This window comes from Silurus meridionalis, chromosome 18 (genome assembly GCF_014805685.1).
Source record: "Silurus meridionalis isolate SWU-2019-XX chromosome 18, ASM1480568v1, whole genome shotgun sequence".
NCBI lineage: Eukaryota > Metazoa > Chordata > Actinopteri > Siluriformes > Siluridae > Silurus > Silurus meridionalis.
The window spans coordinates 20,969,643-20,991,739 of record NC_060901.1 but is presented as its reverse complement, the minus strand read 5'-3'; the positions used below and the strand labels follow the sequence as shown (position 1 = coordinate 20,991,739).

The following is a 22,097-nucleotide window of genomic DNA, read 5'->3' as shown; positions in this document are numbered from 1 at the left end:
TGTGGACATCTGACCATGTGTTTTTTCGAACATCCTATTCCACATTTAGTCCCTGTTTCCTTTTATTATAAGCTTCTGAGAAGATGTTCTGCTAGATCTCGTGGAGATTTATAAGATTTCATTCAGCCAGAAGGGTGTTAAAGTCAGGTACTGATGCAGGTGAGGAACTGAGGAGGCTTGAGATGTAAAGAGTCCTGCATCCAAAGACGTCCTGTACAATTATGTGCCTCCTACAATTTGAGAAGTTTTTATCCTCCAGACACATGGTCATAAGGTCTCTGGTCATGACAGATATAAACATACAATCGAGACATACACTTGTAGAAATATACAGTCACCACATGGATGAGAAAAGAAAAGACCTTTGAGGTATTTTGAAGATTCCAAGGCAAATGATTGGGTTATAATTACAGATCGACGATTATTTGGCATCGATTGTTGATCGCACGATAGTTTTTCCGGTTCCCGGATCACTGTAATTACAAGAGCAGCCTCTAGAGGCAAATCACTGAGGGCACGTGCTGTTTGTTTTTACCCCTGAGACTGCGCTATATTATGTGTATTATAATTGATATTATTATTAATTATTTAATATTTATTATATTTATTTAATATTTATTATATATTATTATTAATTGGTATATTCATATTTCATTTAGCACATTTTCATGAATCAGTGCTGGTTTTTGTAATAAGATTAAGTATTAAAGCGTTTTTTTTTTTTTTTTCCTAAGTATCCATCGGTTGATTAATTGGTAAGTACGATCCAAAATCGACTATCGGTTGATCTCCACTTATGATAAATTGCATGAACTTTTCTGTGGTAGAAATGTGTAAAATTGTTGATGGGGTGAAGCCTGAGAGATTTTGAAGGAGTCTCCAGTGTCAGTGCTTTGCGGAGCTTTTCTGGACTTCTTAGTAGCTGTTTTTGTCTTATTGTCCATTGTAAACAGAAAAAAAAACGTTGTTAGCATTAATTCCTTACTAAATGGTTCATTCCATATTGGCAACATTTCCTTCCTTGGACTGTCTGGCTCACAAAAAGGGGGGGGGTTAAAATGATTTCCATTTTACTGCAACGCTGCACTCAACACCAAGGAGTTGCATCATCAGGTGGCGCACAAAACAAGAAGAATGACCGAGGTGAAGAATCAGTGCTGGAGTCGATGCTGACGGCGGCCTTTTCCACTTCACAAACCTCGCAATCCATGAATTGATCCGTAACAGGATAAATAAATCCCTCTCATACACTGGATTGCCATGTGCTTCTTTTTGAATATCTAATTCCACATCATCCACTTTTGCTTTTATAATATTTTCCACTCTTCCAGCAAAAATGCTTCTCGAGATTTCAAAGTGTGCTCCAGTGTTCGCATTCAGGACGCATGACGGTCCTCGGGGGTTTTCTCATTAGCCCTCTAGTGGAACACACTGATTAAATGACCACTATAATGCATCCCTCATGGTTTCTGAGCGTTCCTTTCTTTTAATGAGTTGGATAAATGTAGGATGGAGAAATGAACGACAATATTAGATGATGAGCACGGAGAGAGGGAGAAATGGGGGGAAGGATTTGGCTCTTGAACGTCCATTATAGTGTTCTTCATGTTCTAATAAATGAACCTCATTAACCCCATGGTGAAGCCTAATACGTGCTAATCCTCTGCTGCAGAGGGACGAGGATTCAGCAGTGGGAAGGTGCGATTATTAGGATATTGCTTGTTTTTTAAAAGGATTGAGGGAAAAGAGGAAACGAGCTTTGGAAATTGTCTAGTAAGGACGCGTGTTAGTCACAAAAAAGGAAAAAAGTCAAGTTTATTTCTATTGCGATTTTCACAACAGACATTGTCTCAAAGCAGCTTTACAGAGTTTTAACAGTTAAGGTGAATGATGTGTTTATCCCTGATGATGAAGTCTGAGGTGACTGTGGTGAAGGAAAAACTCTCCTAGATGATATGAGGAAGAAACCTTGAGAGGAACCAGACTCAAAACCCATCAGATCTGCACCTTGGGAGAGAGGAGTATGAATATGTGAATGAGATGAGACGAGAGAGAGATCAGATTCACTCATGTGGGCACAGGTGTATTCAAACCTCTTTCTCTCTCTTATTTTTTCCTTATTCTAATAAGTCAATGTACATTATAAGACATCTCTTTCACCACTGTGCATCAAGTTACTGACTATGAAAACCTATTAAACTATTATTGCACAGAGAGAGAGAGAGATGTTGAGATGTCTGTTTTGATCCGTAGCCTTGAATTTAATCAGTTTGGATGAAAAGCATTTCTTCTCACGACCTCCAAATCGTTCCTCTCCATTACGATGCATGAGGTGCTCCACGTCTGAGCCTCAAAGGTTTGCGGTCATCGGGGCTAATCAAGATCTTTCACTCCCACCTATGGAAAGCAGATCTTCATAGAGCTGGCTTTGTGCACAGGGGTATTTTCATGACAGGTTTGGGTCTCCTAGTTCAAGTAAAAAGGAGAAATTAGAAGAGAAATAAAATTTGAGTTATACCAGGGGTCAAGATAAGAGTTTACGCTAACTATTACATCGTCATCAAATGATTCTAGTGCCAACCTGTAATGTGAAAGATGTACAGTAGGGGGTGCTCTGAATATGGATTTTTGTGGCTGATCTCCGATCTCTGGAAACTGTTACGTCACAAGGTCTATTTTTCACGTAGCATTATTTATTAAAGTATATCGAACAACAATGTGTATTACGTACACATTGTGAAAATTTGTCTTGCGAGGTTTGCGCCATCTGATCGGCCTTTCGGAATCAGCATTTAAAGAGACGGTAAGAGCAGGAACGAGAAAATGAGTGCGATATTTCTCGATATTTCTACTGTGCAATTCCTCTGTAAGAGCCACATCTACGTGAATAAGCCAAAAACATGTGGGTGTGTTGATTGTTCTTTTGTTAAAACCTCAAATCCAACTAAAATCCTGTGAAAATACCCCAAGCCACGAACGATTTAACAGTAAATTCCCGGATTAACGGCGATTACATTACAGCTGCACGTATGTCTGCCCAGATGGCGCTTAAGTCGACAGAATTTGAGAAACATCTAAACCTGTTGTAGTGGGATTTCTGGATGTGAAATATGAAGTCTCAATGGAAACAGTTATGATACATGGAGAACATGACTTTTTCAGGTCCTTCTCCAAACTGTTCCTACAAAGTTGGAGGCAATTGTATAAAATCTTTTTATATGCGGTACTATGAAATTCTCTCTTGAACTAGGAGACCCAGAGTTGTTCCAGCATGACAAAAAGTGTGTAAAACCAACTCCATGAAGATCTGCTTTCCATGGATTGGATGTGTGTGTGGAAAATCTTGAGTGGCCTGCTGTAGAGCTCCAACCCTATTTGGGATAAATTTTTCCCAGGCCTCTTTACTTCCTCACATACATCTTTACCTGACGTTACTAAGTTTCTGAATGAAATCTTTGTGACTCCATAAAATTAACATCTTCCCAGAAGAGTGGAGCTTTTTATAAGAGCGAATGGAGTCTAAATTTGGAATGGGTTCTTCAATAAGCACTATTCTCATAATCAGGTATCCACAAATATACAGTATATAGGTTGGGGGTTCAAGCCACCGTATCTCCAAGCTGCCTCCGGGGGCGCTGTATCACGGCTGACCCTGCGCTCTGACCCCAGCTTCCGAACATTGATGGGATGTGCGAAAAAAGAATTTCACTGTGCTGTAAAAAAGTGTATAAAGCACTTTTCCTTCTTTATTGTTAGTATTTAGATTGGATTAGATTAGATCAGATCGGATTCAACTTGTGCAGAGTACAAGTACAGCAGTAGGGAAATGCAGTGAATATCTTACCAGAAGTGCAAATAACAATGTACATAAATAAATCTAATATAAATAAATAAATACACAAATATACAATAAACAGATGATGGGAGTGCAAAAATATATATTACAGTAATAGTGTACGAGGTGCAAATGTGAACATCACCACAAAATTGTATTATTTGAAAGTGACTTTTTATTATTATTTCAAGGCAATAAAAAGTAAGAAAAGACTATCCGGATTATATTCCAATTTTTTTGGCACAAATCTGGAGAGAGAGAGAGAGAGAGAGAGAGAGAGACCTCTGTTCTTTCGGAGGGAAAAAAACAACAACAAGAGCTTACATTTCAGCGCAATTTCAATCGAATACGTGCAAGTAAAATGTTAAAAAGATGCGGCGAAAAGTCAAGCGAAACAAAACAAGCTGTGTGATTGAGTGTGTAAAACAAAAAAACATTTGCTTTGGCTTTTCCCAAATATTTTTTTGGCAGACTTCAAATCTCTTGCGCCCCGGTGAGGCTCAGTCTCACGCAATTACACTGATCCATGGCTCTTTCCTCACACCCTTGTGCTTCTGCACCAGATGGTGAGAGACGACGCAAATGAGCTCCTTTTCATTCGTGGCGAGAGCTGGATAACAGGATTTTAATTCGTGGAGGAAACCGACAAGCTGATTTCAATGGAAATATATATATATATATATATATATATATATATATATATATATATATATATATATATATATATATATATATGTCTAAGACGTGATGGTTTGCTTTTGTCATCTGCACCTTCTTACTCATTACTCCGTGGCTCCTCTGCGTTTCCTCCTCGGCGCTTGCTGAGAAATGAATTTCCACATTAAAGCGGACTTGGGCCTTGGAAAGACAGAGAATGTTCTAGATCAGCGACTGGGAGACGGGCTGGAACGTATACATGCCACGATGGAGAGGGAAGATGTAATTTCTTCAGTCAATATAGGCCACATCTATACTTATTAATAAGACATATCCAGTCCAGGCTTGGTCCAGCCGGTCTGGGAGAACTTCTTTTCCAGCCACTTAGTTTCAGAGGGATGTATAGGTCATGCCTGAGGGGTTTTCTGACATGTGCTTGCTTGGGTGTGTGAGCCATTGCCATGATTCAGCCACTTCATTACCCTGGTATAGCTCTCAGGGGGGAATGAGCTGCACAGCCTTTACAAAGCCTCTCCATCAACCTGAGCAGGTCAAGGGCTCAGGGTATGGTCTATGACCACCAATGAGGTAAACATATCCCAAGCCCAGGTAACAGGCTTTCAGACATCAGGCTATTTTTACTCTCCATTCATACATCATGCTGTTATAATATATATACAACTAGGAGAGTAGATGACATTTCAGATACCAGACTCTCCCACTTTATTAGAAACACATTAGGAAGTGGTAGCTCAGTGTTTAAGAAATTGCACTTCCATATCCTGATGCCAGAAGGTCAAGAGATCCAATCCCAGCACCACCTGGTGAGATCGTGTTTTTCTAATGGACAGCGACTACATTTTCCATTGTACCTCCCCATGTGTCATGTCACATGATCTTTGCACCCTCTCAGTTAATTAGTACTTGTAGCTAAAAGGGAGCTTCACGTTGGATTGTCTTACTCATATCATTCATGGATGATGTTCTCCATGATCATGGATTAGGTCATGCTTCTAATTTTTTTTTTTGTGTTTTGTTTCTTTTGCTGTATTTGCTGATGTTTTAAATGGTGAAGAAAGAACTCAGAAAATGTATACAACCACTTTTTACATTTGTGATGATCTGAAAAGAATTTTAACACAATGTGGCTACTCTTGAGTTGGACAGCGCAAAGATCAGAATCCGAGTCCACAATGGGCACAAACTCTTCAAAACTGGACAATTGAAGACAGGTAGGAGACCAAGTAATGTTTGTATGAGTCTGTTTTCATGATAACCTCATGTTCCTGTTCTTGGCTGATAAATAGAAAGGCACCTGATGTAGTGATCTGCTCTGGTAGCTCATCCATCTCAATCGTGTGATGTTTTTCTGCTTATCATGGTTATAAAATGTATTGAAACGATCACATATTTAAACAAGAGCATTAATGTAAACCTTGCAGCCTGGATTTTTCTGAACACCTTTTGAGGCGTGAGTCAGATTTGAGAACTCAATGTGACAGACTTAACACAGGAATTTGACTCTTATTGAGTCTAAACACAGGTCTTTGAGTATTTTTTTGCCCAAACACAGGCATTGGACTGTTTTATACACAGCTTGCAGTCTTGAAATACGTCAACTTGGGAGTGTAGTGATTCAGGGTGTTCTCTCTTGTTATCATGAATGGCATTACAGGAGTTTTTTTTTTTTTTGCGGTAAAAGTGCATACCTTGCAACTCAAGTCATTGACTGTAGTGGGTTTTTCATTTGATTTGTTTTATTGTGCTTTAATTAGTAAAGGTGTTTCTTCAATTAAAAAAACCCAGCCATTAGGGGGGCACAAGCCAGTGCACTCTTAGTGCCGGTCCCAAGCCCGGGTAAATGGGGAGGGTTGCATTAGGAAGGGCATCCAGCGTAAAACATGTGCCAAATCAAATATGTGGATCACAAAGGAGAATTTCATACCGGATCGGTCGAGGCCCGGGTTAACAACGACCGCCACAGGTATCGTTAGCCGACAGGGTACCGGTGGAAATTGGGCTACTGTTGGCCGAGGAGGAGAAGGAGAGGAGGAAGACGTCTACAGAGACGGCAGGGAAAGGAGCAGTGTAGGAGAGTGGAGGTTCTGGTTGGTACTTTAAATGTTGGTACTATGACGGGTAAAGGGAGAGAGATAGCTGATATGATGGAGAGGAGAAAGGTAGATATGCTGTGTGTTCAGGAGACCAAGTGGAAAGGAGTAAGGCCAGGAACATTGGAGGTGGATTTAAACTGTTTTATCATGGTGTGGATGGGAAGAGAAATGGTGTAGGTGTGATTCTGAAGGAAGAGTACAGTAAGAGTGTAGTGGAGGTGAAGAGAGTTTCTGATAGGGTGATGATCGTGAAGGTGGAAGTTGAAGGGATGATGATAAATGTCATCAGTGCCTATGCTCCACAAGTTGGCTGTGAGATGGAGGAAAAGGAAAGATTCTGGAGTGAATTAGATGAAGTGGTAGATGGTGTACCTAGGAAAGAACGATTGGTGATTGGGGCAGACTTTAATGGGCATGTAGGTGAAGGAACAGAGGTGATGAGGAGGTGATGGGTAGGTATGGTTTTAAGGAGAGGAATGTGGAAGGGCAGATGGTGGTAGATTTTGCTAAAAGGATGGAAATGGCAGTGGTGAACACGTATTTTAAGAAGAAGGAGGATCATAGGGTGACGTATAGGAGTGGAGGAAGGTGCACACAGGTGGACTATGTGCTATGCAGGAGATGCAACCTGAAGGAGATTGGAGACTGTAAGGTGTTGGCGGGGACAGTGTAGCTAGACAGCATCGGATGGTGGTCTGTAGGATGGTTTTGGAGGCGAAGAAGAAGAGGAGGAATGTAAGGATTGAAAGAAGAATAAGATGGTGGAAACTGAAGGAGGAAGAGTGTAGTGTGAGGTTCAGGGAAGAGGTCAGACAGGGGCTCGGTGGTGGTGAAGAGGTGCGGATGATTGGGGAACTACTGCAGGAGTGATGAGGAGGCAGCTAGAAAAGTACTTGGTGTGACATCTGGAAATAGAAAGCAAGACAAGGAGACGTGGTGGTGGAATGAGGAAGTGCAGGAGAGCATTAGGGGAAAGAGGTTGGCAAAACAGAAGTGGGATCGACAGAGTGATGAGAAAAGTAGGCAGGAGTACAAGGAGATGCGGCAGCAGGTAAAAGGGATGTGGCGAAAGCCAAGGAAAAGGCATATGAGGAGCTGTATAAGAGGTTGGACACTAAGGAAGGAGAAAAGGAGTTATACCGATTGGCCAGGCAGAGGGACCGAGCTGGGAAGGATGTACTGCAAGTTAGAGCAATAAAGGATGGAGAGGAAATGTGTTGACTAGTGAGGAGAGTGTGTTGAGAAGGTGGAGGGAGTATTTTGAGCAGCTGATGAATGAGGAAAATCACAGAGAGAAGGTTGGAGGATGTGGAGTTGGTGAAGCAGGATGTAGATAGGATTAGTAAGGAGGAAGTGAGAGCAGCGATTAAGAGGATGAAGAATGGAAAGTCGGTTGGACCAGATGACATACCGGTAGAGGCATGGAGATGTTTAGGAGAGATGGCAGTGGAGTTTTTAACCAGATTGTTTAACAGGATTCTGGAAGGGGAGAGGATGCCTGAGGAATGGAGAAGGAGTGTGCTGGTACCGATCTTTAAGCATAAGGAGATGTGCAGACCTGCAGTAACTACAGGGGAATTAAGTTGATCAGTCACACCATGAAGTTATGGGAAAGAGTAGTGGAAGCCAGGCTGAGAGAAGAGGTGACCATCTGTGAGCAACAGTATGGTTTCATGCCGAGGAAGAGCACCACAGATGCCTTATTTGCTTTGAGGATGTTGATGGAGAAGTATAGAGAAGGACAGAAGGAATTGCATTGTGTATTTGTGGATTTAGAGAAAGCGTCGACAGAGTGCCAAGAGAGGAGTTGTGGTATTGTATGAGGAAGTCAGGTGTGTCAGAGAAGTATGTAAGGGTGGTGCAGGACATGTATGAGGACAGTGTGACGGCAGTGAAGTGTGCAGTAGGTACGACAGACTGGTTCAGAGTGAAGGTTGGACTGCATCAAGGATCGGCCCTGAGCCCTTTCCTGTTTGCAGTGGTGATGGACAGGTTGACGGACGAGGTCAGACAGGAGTCTCCTGGACTATGATGTTTGCAGATGATATTGTGATTTGTGGTGAGAGTAGAGAGCAGGTTGAGAAGAGCCTGGAGAGGTGGAGATATGCGCTGGAGAGAAGGGGAATGAAAGTCAGTAGGAGTAAGACAGAGTACATGTGTGTGAATGAGAGGGAGGGCAGTGGAGTGATGCGGTTGCAGGGAGAAGAGGTGGAGAAGGTGGAGGAGTTCAGGTACCTGGGGCAACAGTGCAAAGTAATGGAGAGTGTGTTAGAGAAGTAAAGAAAAGAGTGCAGGCAGGGTGGAGTGGTGGAGAAGAGTGACAGGAGTGATTTGTGATAGTAGGGTATCTGCAAGAATGAAAGGGAAAGTTTATAGGACTGTGGTGAAACCTGCGATGTTGTATGGATTAGAGACAGTGGCATTGAGTAAAAGGCAGGAGGCAGAGCTGGAGGTAGCAGAGCTGAAGATGTTAAGGTTTTCGTTGGGAGTGACGAGGATGGACAAAATTAGAAATTAGTTTATTAGAGGGACAGCACATGTAGGATGTTTTGGTGACAAGGTGAGGGAGGCGAGATTGAGATGGTTTGGACATGTGCAGAGAAGGGACATGAATTATATTGGTAGAAGAATGCTGAAGATGGAGCCACCAGGTAGGAGGAAAAGAGGAAGACCAAGGAGGAGGTTCATGGATGTGGTGAGGGAAGACATGCAGGTAGTTGGTGTGAAAGAGGCAGATGTAGAGGACAGGGTGGTATGGAGACGGATGATCCGCTGTGGTGACCCCTAATGGGAGCAGCCGAAAGAAGAAGAAGAAGAAGTTTCTTCAATTAAAAAGTTAGAGATTTATATCCTCTGTTCTTTTTTGAACTACTTTATTACAAAAAACTATATATTCAATTGGTCCATGTGTACAGAAGGTGCAGTAGGTAAGAAGATATTGTGTATACATACTAATATACAGTATAACTGTGCAAAACATTAGTCGGTGGATACGCTTTAAAGTGCTGTGTCTCAAGATCTGTGTTTAGATTCTGTTGGATTTTCAACCAAACTGCAGCCGACTTAATGCTGACTGAAAAAAAGGAATGAAGGCAGGAAATAATTTACGGTGACACCTGATTTGAAGCTACGGATGCATTTATTTCCCATTGCACAATATAAAAACCCATCAGGAAGTGTTAATTAGGACGGAACACTTTTTTTTTTTTTTTCGGTGACTATATTATATTAGTCCGTTCTTCTTTTTCTCCATCCCCAAAAAATGAATAAATAAATTAATTCCAGACTGCTCCGGGAAAAAGTGTTAAAAAAAAAAAAAAAAAGAACAGCGAATATCATGATTGAATTGGTTATTAATTTTTTTTTCATTGGCAGGAAACGGGATATTGTGACTGTCCCGGAACGAGAGACACTCAGCGGTATAAGAAGAGAAACAGTGTGAGATGAAAAACCAAGAACGGCCATCTGAGGGACGTCCCAGGTAGGAAAATGAGAACCAGAAAGAGTTTTATTGTCAAGTTTTTACTTCACAAGGAATTAGTTTTCGTGAAGCTTCCAGTTGCACATTTTGATAATATAATATAATAAATAAATAAATAAATAAATAAATAAATAAATAAATAAATGTAATAAAAAAGAAATAAAATAAGATTATAAAAAAGTGGTATTGTACATGTAAAAAAAAAAAAAGGTATTATTTCACAAAAAAAAAATTACAAAAATAATAAATAAAAATTGGTATTGCACATTATTTTTATTGCACAATGGTATAAGCATTTAAACGTTCATGAGGCTGACTGCCTGGGAAAGAAACTTCCTCTGCTCTGTTGGTCCAGCCAGATGGCAAAAGTTCAAAAAGTATAGTAGATGCGTGGATGTGATGGATCCAGAGTGAATTTCTGAGCTTTTTTCTTCACTCTGGATGAGTACAGTTCTTGAGGAGTGAGCAGAGGAGCAACGATAATCCTTTCAGCCGTCCGAAACGTTCTCTGTAGTCTTCTGATATCTAATTTTGTAGCCAGGCCGAACCAGACAAATACTGTAGAACTAGCCATCAAAGGGAGAAACAACAGTTCGAGGAGGAAAACACAAAACCTTCCTCTGTGTCCCGTCCAACCTGAGCGCAGTCGGTCCACACACTCCTCTTGTAATCACTCCATAATTACCTCTGATTAAATACCCCTGACTGCTCCTGTGTGCTACTCAACTCTGCTAATCAGAGTGCTAGCGAATTTAGCGCTGCTGATTATCCGGTGGTAGCTGCTACACGGCTGATAAAAATAAATAAATTACAAAAATTACAAAACTTTTGTCTAAAGCAGGGGTTCCTCAACTTTTTTCTTTAAGTCACATCATTTTTCAGCTAGTTTGGCTCGTACTCGCCGATAATCAACAGAGGGGAAAATAGTTTGGAATTTTATTACAAAAAAAGAAAGAGGTACTGAATCTTGAAAATGTGCTTAATGAAATACATTTGAATATATTAATGAATAAATATAATTATATAATAAATACATTAAAAATAAACAAAAATAATATACCGCTCTGCCTGGTATGTAAAAACAAACAGCGTGTGGTGTTAGTGGTTTGCCTCTAGAGGCTGCTCTCGTAATGACAGAGGATTGGAAGCCGGAAAAACTATCTGTATGAATTTTTGCTGACTGCTGATTATTAATATTAGTAACTAATTGACATTTTTGTTTTGAAAGCCACCCTTTATATTTTTCAAAATATGTCTCTGGCATTGTGCAGAGGGCCGCTTCAAATGTGGGGGCAGTGTCGTGGAGACCCCTGGTTTAAAGAATCCACATCTGATAATTCGCCTTTATACTGTAGTACCTCAACCTCAAGCGATTTAGCATCAGAATCAAGCTATAACGCTTTAGAAGTGGAACACTGGGCTCCTGCTGATTCGTAAGATTACTTTCAATATCGCGCTAATAAGCTTTCAGGCATTTCCTTCCACTCTATTGCTATCATTGTTAGCTAGTTATCATGATTTGCTAGCTCTCCTGTGGCTATTGTTTGGCTTCGCTGTGCACCAAGACTGACCAAAAGATTGCTCTCTGCTTCTTTTTGAACATTATTTGGTCATTGACTCTTCTCGGGAGATGTTCCAATAGGTTTTGTGGACATTTCTTTGAGATTTCATTTAGCCACAAGCATGTGTTAGTAAAGTCAGGACCTGATAGGGCAGGAAATGAGCGCTATGATGCATTAATGAGTTGGATAAATGTAGGATGGGGAAATGAACGACAATATTAGATGATGAGCACGGAGAGAGGGAGGAGAGGAGGAAGGATTTGGCTCTTGAACGTCCATTATAGTGTTCTTCATGTTCTAATAAATGAACCTCATTAACCACATGGTGAAACCTAATAAGTGCTAATCCTGTGCTGCAGAGGGACGAGGATTCAGCAGTAGGAAGGTGCAATTATTAACAAATTGCTTTTTTGACCAGGAAGGATGTGTGTTAGTCACTAATAGGAAAAAAACACTCATAGAGAGAAATGCTGGAGATGACTAACTACTATAACAACTCATAAATAACAGGCTGGGCATGACCCCAACACTATATGAGCAAAGGTTTGTGGACACCTGACCTTCATATTGCAATGTGCACACCACATTTGGTCCCCGTTCACTCTTATTATAAGCTCCATAGGAGGTCACTTAAGATCTTCCACAAACATCCAACCTATAGAAAGCAGATCTTCACAGAGTTTTTACAGGTTTGGGTCTCATAGTTTAAGTGAAGGGGAAAATTGTGTGTTTGGAGAAGAACCACATATGGGTGGAAATGTTGGGTGTCCGAATACTTCTAGAAGTGTGGAGGTTGTCACAAATTTGTGTTCCTCCTGTAGTGCGTAAAGGGAAGGTTGCTATTTTTTTGTCATCCTCAACAGGAGTCTTCTTCACACTTTCCCAGACACAGCGAGTAATCCTCAGACACACACACACCACAAAACACCGCCTTCCTTTTGGAATAAACAGTATCAGAAGAAGAAGAAGAGCGATGCTTGCTGTGCGTTCTCAATGCCGTTGCTGACTGTATCAGGATCTGATGTACTTACAACCAGAGTGATCCTGCTGTTATGCTGTGCGAAAGGAAGCAGAATCAAGGAAGTTTTGTGCGTGTGCTCCTTCTCTGCAGGTTAGTTTCTTCCAGACCCCCAGGTTGAGCCTCGCTAGTTTGTGTAAAGGCCAGTGGTGGCTCAATAGTGAAGCCTCTGGGCTATTGATTAGAAGGTCAGGGGTTTGAGCCCTCAGCACCACCAAGCTGGACCTCACAACCTTAGACAATCAACTTCCTGACATGTTGCTAATCAGACATGCTCTTGCCGATTTCTTTTATGCAACAACAGAAAAATTCTGACATTTTTATCCACACGGTGCTCAGGTGCTTGTCCTTCCACTGGCTTCAGTTCAATTCAGTTCACTGATACTTGACTACAAAGCCAAAAAAAATGGACCCCTCTTACCTCAAAGCTCTTCTCACTCCTCACACTGTCCCACGCTCCCTCAGATCTTCATCCACTGCTCAACCAGTCCCACCCTCTCTCAGAGAAAGGTCTACATCAAGACTATTTTTTGTTCTGGTCTTGATCTTAACTCCCCAAGAGGAGAAGATTCTTGAACCTGGAACATACACATTTGTGAAATTCTGCCACTTTCCGTCAGACTAAAGAACCTGCTCAGGTGAGTAGTGAAACGTTTCAGTCTAACCAGATAGAAGTCAAGTTGACAAAACTTTAAAATGTATATTAAAGCTCAATCTGAGGTGGGAGCTCAGTGGTTAAGGTTTGGGGTATCTCATCGGAAGGTCAGGGTTCAAACCCCAGTATCGCCAAGCTGCCCCTTTTGGCAAGGCCCTTAACCCTCTGTGCTCCAGGGCCACGTGTGTCTCATTCTATCTGTACTAATGGTCAGAGGTCCAGTAACTTGTGTCTCAGATGCATGTAAAAGAAAAGAAAATGCGCAGCTCAATACAGGTGAAATAGAGTCTTGTTAGTTCTTTGGTCTTGCTCATTGGGAATGCCTATCACCCCTCTGTGCCTTGAGGTCTCTGAGCACTCGTGACAATAAAGCATCTTCCTAACTGCCACACACGCACACACATGCACACACACACACACACACACCATCTCAGAGGTCTAAACACACAGCTTAAAACACACTGGTGCATTATTAATACATTGTTGATGAAAACCTCGAACGCAGAGCCAATTCGAGCCAGATATGGCCTTCTGGAAAATATCTGCATTTTTTCTGCATTTACTTCCATCTGCAGTTTCTTCCTTCATTACGCCATACACACTAATCCATATCTCTTCTGAAGGTCCACATTAGCGTAGGAATAGCTGCGTGGAACAATTTAGAGGAGTGGGAAGAGTTTTGGCAAATGTTTCACCTGGTCCATGATTTGGCTCCTTCTAGAAAATCACAAGGAAGGGTTATGGATATTAGAAAGCAAGGCTGCTCATCAGAATAGTCCCTATATGCTGTAATAATAACCACCAATATGTCCAGATGTTCTACTAGATTTTGGAGATTTCCATCGGCTGCATAATGATGTAGGTGAGGAAATGAGGAAACCCGTGCTGGCGTTCCAATTTATCTCAAAGGTGTTCAATAGGTTTCAAGATTTTCCAGTCCAAACCATAAAAAGCAGATCTTCATGAAGCTGGTTTGGTGCATAGAAGCTTTGTTTGGGTCTCTTGGTTCAAGCGTAGGGAAAAACAGTTTGGGGAAAACCAGATACGGCTGAAAAAGTCCTTTGTCCACGTAGTATAAAATATTTTGTATATTTTGTGCCTTTGACATGTTTTTGTCTTCTTACCTCATGCATTTAATTTCCGATATTTTGTGGAAAGCTACGGTATTTAAATACGAATCCTGCCGTGATCATAACATCACCTACGCGGCTAATCGTGGCTGCTCCAAGGCTTCAAGCGATCCAACTCCCTAATCCTATACCAATCCTTTAATCCTTTAGCAGCTCTTTTGTCATCAGGCCAGATTCCTCAAACAAACTGAGTCTTCAGACTGCTAATTCAGGTCACTGCTGCATCCACGGAACCTGAAGTGGTGATAGTGCTCACTTTAAACTCTAGAGTTTTGTGGAGAGATCTAGATTACCTCCTCGGTTGGTTTAACTACTGGATTGTGATTGTCTGGAAGTTCAGCTGGTGTGTTTTTCAAAGGAAGTTTGAGGTCGGTATTTCTGAAAACCATCCAGTTCCAGGTCCATCCAGAGTGAGACAGCGCTTTTAGATATTTATAAATGACCTGACTAAGCTCCATGGAGGATTTCTGAGAGTATATGGTGAATACGGTGATTTCCATTAACAGCTCGAGGCAAAAGATGAATTGGAGAAGAAAATGAGAACTAGAAGGAAAAACAGCTCCAGCAGATAACTCCAAAAGCTTAATTATTAGTAATGAATACACTTTGTCTTTCTCATGGAAATAAATGTAATCTGATGGCACTAGTTTATCTCTGGGTGTGATTCAAGATGTAAGGAGGTGTAAATAAAATGCGTAATTGGAAACTAAGATGAATTCGGTAGGTTTCACTCTGAGAACATCAATGACCGCTTGAACTCGTCAATGCTGTGAAGTGACCATGGTATAAGAAGAGAATCCATGGCCACACCATCTGCCTTTCAGTATTAGAATTATTATTATTATTTCCGTTAAACGGTTAAGATGTTCAAATATATAATTGCTGAGAAGCTCCAAACCAAAGCTTCTTATTTGCTCATTTGTTTGGACTTGATGGATAGCATTTACGCTTTAGCACATTTCAACTCCGGCAATATAGCAGATGTTATAGGGTTAGACAGAAGATACATCAGAAAGAGGCTGCGTTACAGTATGTGAGATTCCTACAGACTAAAAGTCACGTTTCTGATATCTCGTCTTTGTGAAAGCTATGGTAAGACCAGGAGATCTCATGCCTCCTACAGTCGAGGACAAATAAATTCATAAAATCACAAACCCTCATGAGAAAATTAAGTCGAGTTCACGAGAAAACAAGAACAAAAAAGAGAAAGCATGGCCTCTCAGGGCTTTCGCAATTATCATTCGCACGGCTCTTTCTATTATTATTATAATTGTTGTTACTATTTTGTATTATCTTTCTCTCGCATGCAGCCTCTCGAGTGTTCCACAGACCATATTCGTGATTAGTTCAGTTGCTCAGTGTCTACAGCTACCTACCCACGGTGATGAAATGATAAGAACGTCCCACACTCGTTCATTTTCATCCACTGCATGTTTGCTCAGTTCTATATCTTTACTTTTACACCTGTACACTGCAGTAAAGATTCAGAAAGTTATTTCTTGAAGAGGTTGCATCTAGGTTTATTGTTAGTGATCTAATTCTACATGCAGATTTAAATTTTAACGATTCAAGGGGGTTCAAGTGGTCTTCAAAGGTTCAAGATTCAAGTGGGTTCCAAGGTTCAAAGCTCAAGGTTGCTTAAATGGGGTACAAGGTTTTTAGTGGGTTTCATGGTTTATGATGGTCCAAGGGTTTACGGTTTAAAGTTTAAGTGGGTTCGAGGGTCTAAAGTTGGCTCAAGGTGGCTTAAAAGTGTTGAAGGTTCAAGGGGGCTCCAGGGTTCATGATGGTTCAAGGGGGTTCCACGGTTCAAAGTTTACATTGGTTCCAGAGTCTAAAGGTGAAGGTGGTTCAAGAGGGTTCAAGGTTAAAGGTGCCTCCACGATTCAAGGTTTTTTGGTTCAAGGGGGTTCTGGGCTTCAAAGTTCAAAGGGTTTCATTGGTTCATAGTTTAAGTGGGTTCCAAGCTCTAAAGTTTAAAAGGGTTCATGGTTCAAGGGTTCAAGATTCAGGTGGGGTTTAAGGTTTAAAGTGCAAGGTTGTTCAAGATGTTCCAGGGGTCAAGAATTCAAAAAGGCTAAATGGTTCCAGGTTTAAGATGGAGGGGTTTTCCAGGGGTCCAGGAGGTTCCGGGAGTTTCCAGGGTTCAAAATGTTTAAAGGGGGTTCCAGGGTCCTGATGGTTCAAGAGTTTAAGGTTCACGGGCGTTTCATTGATCAGGATTTAAAGTTAATTTTAGGATCTAAAGTTCTAGAGGGTTTCCCGTGTTCAAGTGGTTAAGGTTCAAGGAGGCTCAGGGGGGTTAAGCACAAGGAGCTTTTAAAGGCTTTTGTCTGTATAGTGTAGTTCAATGTGAAGGCAACACAACATCTGTGGTGTTTATTTGAAGTCTATGGTTTTCAGCTTCTGACTGTTTTTTCTTCTTTCTAGTTGCATATTTTCTTTCATTTCTCGCAAAGTTACGTTCAATACTTTTGGCACAAATTTAATTACTTAAAAGTCTCGCCTAATGATTTAGTGCTGCTGCCAAAGTCGGTGCATCACACGGGATTATTAAATTCATTCCGATTGTGAAACGAAATACAATTTTTAAACTGATGAAATCTCTCTCTCTCTCTCTGTCTCTCCTTTTTTATTTTTTATAATCCCTGTGGGAAGTGAGGATTTTCTAAAGCATGGCCACCCAAAAGCACATACAGCACACAGAGGAGTCGAGAAAGTCAAAAGAATAATCATCAGGGGGTAAAGGCTTTGACGTCTAGACGCAGACGTTCATCACTTTCTTGTACAGTACGTTCTTTTTCACATTCATCAATGTCAAAAAGTTCTGGAGCTTGTTTCTGGAGTCTCCTCCTCTCCTTTTCTGTCTCGCTAAAAAGGCTATGAGTCATAACTGCTCCGTTCCCCGGCAAAGGTAAAGCTCTTAGAGGGCCTGAATATTAGCAGAATATTGGAGTTCACAGCAGGTAGCAGACAGTGGAGGTATTCCTACAGTGAGCCATTTAGATATTCTGCCACACACACACACACACACACACACACACAGAATTTAAATCTCTTTACCAGGTGATGATGAATTATTTATCTCTATATTCCACAGACAGGAGGAGAAAGTACAAGTGCAGATGAAAGACAGATACCAGTCACAATCTCGCAGGAAATACGACATGACTGGTTCGACTTCCAAACACCGTTTCAAAAAAATGACCATAAATTCGTTGAAATCATTATTCCGCCTGGAGGTCGACTGGTGTTTGCACGTGTGCAGTGTTTAATTATTAATTAACATAGTTGTGTAACGCAACCAGATCAGGAGCTGAATATATATTTTTTAGTTCACATCCCAGTGTTAGTGATCCTTTTTTTTTATTGAACAATTTTTTTTTTGATAATTTGCACATAAATTTAATGTCATGGAACATCCAAGGAACAAGTTCCTGATCTCACATGCATGACAATCGAGAATTCACACTTCCTGATTCAGAGACTCAAACTGAAGGAGAGTAGATCCCTGATTCAGACTCCATGATTTTCTCCTTTTACATTTATGGCATTTGGTAGATGCTCTTGTCCAGAGGAACTTTCGGGTTCAAGGTCTTTGCTCAAGGGCTGAGCAGTGGCAGCTTGGTGGTGCTAGGATTTGAACTCATGACCTTCTGAGGTACCACCTTCCTACCAACTGGTCCAGACTCCCAGAAGGTCCAAACTCCCAGAAGGTCCAGACTCCCTGATCCCGACTCTCAGATCTCGACTCTTGTATTTAGACTCTTTACGATTTAAACTTTTAATTCAGGCTTCATGATTTCACATTCTCGTATCGCATTTTCTGATTCAAACTCAAATATCCAGTCTGTATGATGTCGACTTTCATCTTTAGACTCTTTTGTGCATTCAGACTCCCAGATATGGACTTAAGAAGAAAACTATCCACTGGATGAGACTCACATAAACACTAGCACTCGATCCCAATGCAAAACCTTAAACATGCGTGTAGATCCGTGTCTGTGATTTTCTTAATGCTTTTCCTGAGATATTAATTAAGAAGCATTTTGGTTGGAAAAAACGGGTTCTGTGGGTTGACTGATAAACCTTATACACAATAAATCCGCTAACTGAAGAAATAAAAAAAGTGTAAAAACATGGCCAATGTGACTGTTGTTACATCACCAGGACTGGTTGAACATGTGTCACATCCAAATATTGAATCTGAAGCCCGGTGGCATTCGGACTTTAAAGTGGCTTCGGTCGCCGAGGTGCACAAACTCAATCTAGTACTAATGATTACTTTATTGACAAGCCTGTGGTGCTCTTTCTCTTGCTTTCTCTTTCTCTTTCTCGCTCTCCCTCTCTTCCACTTTCTCAGCTTCTCTGCAGCCTCAGCTCCAGGAAGAGACTCATAAATCACAGCATTCTTTGCATTCGTCAGCGACCACACGGAAAGCATTTTTTCATTCATTTATATAAGATTCATCAGGATGCACATATATCTCTCCTTTTTGGAGACAAGTTCCAAATATCTGATTTATGTCCTACCTCTATAAGAGATGAGAATACTGCAAATCAAAAAAAAAAAAAGGCTGATTTTTACACGAAAAAGTACTACCATGGTTCCATATTTAAGAAGTCATATTTGTGGTAACGTGGTCTTAGTCACCTGATCTCGGTGTATTATGGGTGACATAAACCCTATGTCGTGATCTCATGTGCAGATTTTTGCATAAGAGCTACTGTAATGTTGGATGTCATGACATCAGATTTTTATTTGGTAGCAGTTTTAAGCACACAATGGTACCCAACCTGAAACTACCTGTAGGGGGCGCACTGTGTTTGGTTACACTGGAAATGTGCCACAATGCCTATCAATGTGAACGTAGCTTGTACTGGGTTTGTTCAGGAAGTAAAATGTTTTAGTTGCTTACTTAATTTTGCTATGATGTTATATTATTGTATCACTGTGTGCATGTGTTCATATTTGGGATGATAAGACTCATCGCAAAGGTGAATTGGCGTAAAAGTTACCGATGTGGTGCATCGATTTTAAAAAGTGTGCATTGGATGCAAGTTGGCATTCCGATGGCGATGCATCGTTTTGAACATATTTGCGTCGGTCAAAACCAATTTATTTATGTATGGTTATTTGTAGATGTACTACATACTTTTAGTATTTAGAAAGCGACCAATAATTTGTGATCAATATTTTCAATGTAAATCGAATTTCTCCTTGTTTCTCGAGCACTTTGTGGCTGCTTGTGGAGTGCATGAGGGATTTATACTTTGACAAATTCACTCATGCTGGGTTGTTTCTTTCTGTAAAAAAAAAAAACAAACGAAAAAAGGCATTTGAGTATGCAAAGTGAAGCAATTTGTGTAAGTCAACATTTGTATTGTATTTTGTAGCTTGTTGACAATCGTGCTTGTGTTATTTTTGTTAAAATACACATTTTGTTTAGTTGTGAAGATATAAGCATCTATTATATATTAATGAATGTAATTTTGCATAATAATGAAAAGATATGTGCATAAAGTAAATATACAAACATTGAAAAGCATTTAAACGTAGTAAAGCCACAGTAAATCACGTTTGAAATTGTAAAAGATGATATAAATAGTTATCCTCAGCATTATTCTTCATATTAATTCTGCAATTAAAAGGCAGCTACCCAGCTAATCATATTTAGCTAGGTGTACAGTTACAGTACAGGTATTCCAGCAATTAACATTCGACACAGATTAATTGGCAAAACCGATGAATCGGTCAACCTCTACTATTTACAGTGTTTTTTTTACACTAGAGGTCCTCATGCTGAGTATTTACCAAAGTTAGCTAGCATCAGGCTAAACCTCTCGTTTCTGTAACAAACATGGTTGCTTTCATTGCCAGAGATTGAATTTTATCTACGGGACTTAAAGGACTTCTTTCTTTTTATTGAATGAATGCAGATTACTTCGGCCTAATGCCGATTAGAACTCGCAGGCAGATCGATGTCCTTCGCACAGCCTCCAATGAAAGAGAGAAAGACGAATTAAAAAAAAAAATGTAAACGAAAGAATGGGAGACAGAAGGAAGCAGATATTTGCCTGTAGTTGGAATGTAATTGTGAAAGAGAATAGGTGTGTGTGTTGTTTTTCTAGCTTAATCAGTGTTTGATTCGCTGGCTAATTGTGATCGAAAAGAGTCTGCATGAGCTTACATGGCTCTTGTGTTCTCGCCTCTGTAGCCGATTTGCATAACCTTGTTTTAATCAAGTTTACAATTATTCGATGCTTTTGTCCTCTGAACTGTGACAGAAACGCAATCTATTAAGGAGGCGTGCAGAGATCAGAGCGAAGTGGAAACCTGTGTTTGTGTGTGTGTGATTGTGAGAGTGTGTGTGTGTGTGTGTGTGTGTGTGTGTGTGTGTGTGTGTGTGTGTGTGATTGTGTGTGTGCATCCATAGCTGTTTTTGCACCATGGGTTCCTCAGCCAGAGCATCAGCCCAAAGTGGAATAATAATGATGCAAATCACTGTGGCATAAATGCACACAAGGCTCTCTAGCAGCCAGGAAGTGAATGGAGAGGATGATTGACAGATGAAATGGCAGCCTTTTTTTGATGGTGTTCCAGCCATCTGAGTACTTGAGCTGCCTCTACCTGAGCAATCATGTGGAGAAAGAAAGAAGAAAAACAACAAAACTGGGAAAAAATTGCTTCGAATCATGAGCGCTTATTCGACACATGAGCTCAAATCAAATGAGCCTGAGGTTCTGAGACTTGCCTAAATGCTAAAATAAACACCAGATACAGTGGAGTGGATGCTGCAGGGAATTCAGATGTTTGTTAATGTTATTAAGGTGGGTAATTAAGCTGCTATTATTTAAATATAATTGTTTAAATTAACCATTATTTTGTGTTGTAGGTAAAAAAAAAAAAAATCCACTATTATGCACAGCACTCTGATACAGTGATGTTCCACTGCCATTCACAATTCCTCCTCATATATTCCCCTCATCATTTCTTCATGCCATGGATTCCAGAAGAATGTCACGATGATAGACTGTTTTATATCAAATTTGTATGCATTTTCTTTTTCGAATGCACAGGCGGCCTTTTGAATTTTGCCTGTTTACAAAGGAAGATTTTCCCCCAGCAAAACATCATGTAGATGACCAATCAGAAGCTGGCAATCACCATGTGTGCAAAAAACAAATTGTGTACTGAATTTTAAATGTGAGAATGTATACATGTGTAAAAGAGGGTTAGGAGGATATGATGGTATCCACACGACATATTTAGCTTGGAATATCTACATAAGAATAACATTCATGAAATGTATCATTCAGGATTTAGGTCTCATTGCATCACCAAGATACGAGTCTCCCTGCAAGCTTAACACCAGCAATCCTTGGTTGTCTTAATTGTAAGACATTTGTAAGTTGAAACCGGAAAAAATCTAGGGTTTGAATGCTATCAGGAACATCTGAGATTAAAGGAGTTAAGCGGAGAAAGTAGGCGAAATCGGCTCCTTTCATTCTCCTTAGAGAAAACGAAAATAGATTGTGTAGGCTATTTTTCTCTTGAAAGACCTAAAACTGTCTAATAATGTCTAGACGCTGTGTTCATAAAGAAACAATCAAAATTTAAATTTTCCCCTTAAATTCTGGGTTC

The 22,097-nt window shown here is 40.4% G+C and overlaps 1 long non-coding RNA gene across 2 annotated transcripts in view; it reads left to right on the top strand.

Moving 5' to 3' along the window:
• LOC124400765 overlaps nucleotides 1-22,097 on the top strand; it is a 50,865-nt gene that overhangs the window by 10,162 nt on the left and 18,606 nt on the right. The window contains exons 1-2 of one of the 2 annotated variants that reach the window (XR_006928434.1): nucleotides 5,543-5,724; nucleotides 9,982-10,087. This is a non-coding gene — a long non-coding RNA (uncharacterized LOC124400765). Of the gene's footprint in view, nucleotides 1-5,542; nucleotides 5,725-9,981; nucleotides 10,088-22,097 lie in introns of those variants that run through there. The other variant, XR_006928433.1, reaches the window with a different exon arrangement.